General features: G+C 45.0%; 1 protein-coding gene across 1 annotated transcript in view; it reads left to right on the forward strand.

Moving 5' to 3' along the window:
• The window catches only part of PKDCC (protein kinase domain containing, cytoplasmic), a 13,925-nt gene that overhangs the window by 4,228 nt on the left and 7,288 nt on the right, over positions 1-2,409 (forward strand). The window lies entirely within an intron of this gene.

A 2,409-nucleotide genomic window follows, 5' to 3' on the forward strand; every position in this document is an offset into this window, starting at 1 on the left:
TCTCTCTCTCTCTCTCTCTCTCTCTCTCTCTCTCTCTCTCTCTTTTTTTTTCCTGGTGCCCCTAGGTCAGCCCCCTGCTCTGGGTCAGCCTGTACTCTTCACCGACTCTTACCCCTAGTCTGTGTATGTGCCTCCCTGCCTGCCTGCTGGTCCTGGATGTCTTCCTTTTCGAAAGGAACAAAAGATGTGACTTAACTGGCCATCTTCATGCTTCCTGGGGGGGAGTTTGAGGGTGGGGGGAGGGTTAATAGCATCTTTTTATTTTTTCCTGAGGGGTGTTGATTAATACCTCGTTAACAGCACATTTAACGACCTCCGGGTGTTTAATAACCTTCAGAAGTTTCCCCACAAAGACTCAGATGCTGGGCAGGAAAATGAGAACCAGGCCCAGGCTGTTCACCCAACTCAAATCCCCCCTTTCCAGTGCTGTGTCTTCCCTGGCTGATTGGGGGGAGGAAGGGGGAGGGGTGACTGGTAGCTGGCCCAAGCTTCTCAATGAAGTAGGCTCAGCTTCTCCCTTCAGGCCCAACATGAAGACAGTCTAACTGGGCTCAAGAATCTCAATCTGGAGAAAAGCGGGAGACAGGGATGAGAGGAACGTTGGTTGGACAGGAAAACTCTGGACTGGAAATAAGGTTAGCTAGTAACTGGGACTTGAATGATCCAGCCAGGATAGCCTCACGCAAGTCTGAGATTGGAGCTCTGTACCACTGTATAGCTCAGAGTATGTATGTGTGCCTGTGGTTGTGGGATTGTTGAGAACCATGTATGGGATTGTGTAATTCAGCTCTGTGTGTGTGTCTGTGTCTGTGTGAGATAATACTACTGACTGTTCTGATGAGACAAGTCTCTGACTTGGGTGGTTAGCACACTGAGGGGCCGCTTGTAATGTAAAGAACTGCAGATTTGGAGTCTAAGAATCTAAGAAGGGACCTTAGAGTCCTTCGAGTCCAAGCAGTACCTAAAAAGGATTCCCTTTATAGCCTTTGCTTAAAGCTCTCCCCAGTGAGCAGGAACCAACTACCTTTGAGGCAGTTCATTGTACTAATAGATTTAATTACTAGGACATTTTTCCTTATACCAACCCCAAATCTGCCTCTTCTCCTTCTATCCATATATTACTCCCAGTTTAGCCTTCTAGAACCACACAAAAAGGAGGTAGTTCCTTATTCTTGAATGCTAGATTTGAACCCTGGCTCTGTCCTTTATCATCTGATCCAAAGAACTTAGGGCAGGCACCTGTTGGCCTCGGTTTCTTAATCTGTAAAGCTGGTATCTCAAAGATTTCTTCTCTTCTCAGATCCATGATGCCTTGCTAAGGAACCTAAATGTTCTGCCTTTATATTTATACTCCATGAATTCAAGAGCAAATAACTAGCAGCATTGGCCTGAGCCAGGCCTAATTGCCAGGTGTCTTAGGGAAGGAGCATTGCTTCCTGGGACTTGCTGGTTTGGTCATAAGAGCATAGAATTTAGAGCTGGAGGGGATGTTGGAGAAGTATGACATCCAGGGTTTTTTTTTGTTTTGTTTTTTGCTTTTTGGAGGGGGAAAGGTAGGGCAATTGGGGTTAAGTGACTTGCCCAAGGTCACACAGCTAGTAAATGTCAAGTGTCTGAGGCCAAATTTGAACTCATGTCCTCCTGACTTCAAGGCTGTTGCTGTATTCACTGTGCCACCTAGCTGCCCCCAACCTCCAGTTTTTACTGAGGAAGAAACTGAGGCCCAGAGAACAGATTTTTCTTCCTAAATGTCCCTAATATTTCAAGGAAGCTGAATCTCAAACCTGCTGTGGAAGGACCATCTACCCCAAAGTTAAAGCCCCCGGGAATCCAAGTGAAGATTTCCTGAAGTCGTCACCTTCCTCTCCCCCTACTCTTGCATTTGTAATGGCCACCACTCAGAAATATTTTGTTTTGTCTTACTCACACATCAACCCATCCCATTTTCATTCCATTCAAAAGTCATTTATGAGTTACCTACTGTGTGCAATAGATCAGGGATTGTTGCACATGGCCCCCTTTGGCTGTCTGGTAAAAACTAGGTACCCCTTTCTAGAGTAACATTTTAAACTGCATAAAACAAAAGTATGTAGGGTTACAGAAGAAACCAGTTATGTTGAAAGAGTTATCAAAAAAAAAATATATATATATATATTCACAAACTGGTGGTAAAAAATTCCAGGGGAAGAATGGAGCCTAGCAAGATGTTGGAAATTGGAATAGGGGTGTGACAAGGAGTTAGACCATGGGGAATTATAAAGTACCTGCATAGGGTAGGGGGTGGAGGACAGGGCTTTGAGGGTAGGGTTTACTTTAGAGAAGTGTGTATAAATGGGTAGCCTAATCATCCTGCCAGGTGAGTTTAGGTTAGTCCTTAGGTTTAGGGCTGAAGATTGGGATCTTAAGGCC

The sequence above is a fragment of the Petaurus breviceps genome, unplaced genomic scaffold (assembly GCF_028583685.1).
Source record: "Petaurus breviceps papuanus isolate PSGF00001 unplaced genomic scaffold, PetGlider_PUasm1.0 90842, whole genome shotgun sequence".
Taxonomy (NCBI): domain Eukaryota; kingdom Metazoa; phylum Chordata; class Mammalia; order Diprotodontia; family Petauridae; genus Petaurus; species Petaurus breviceps.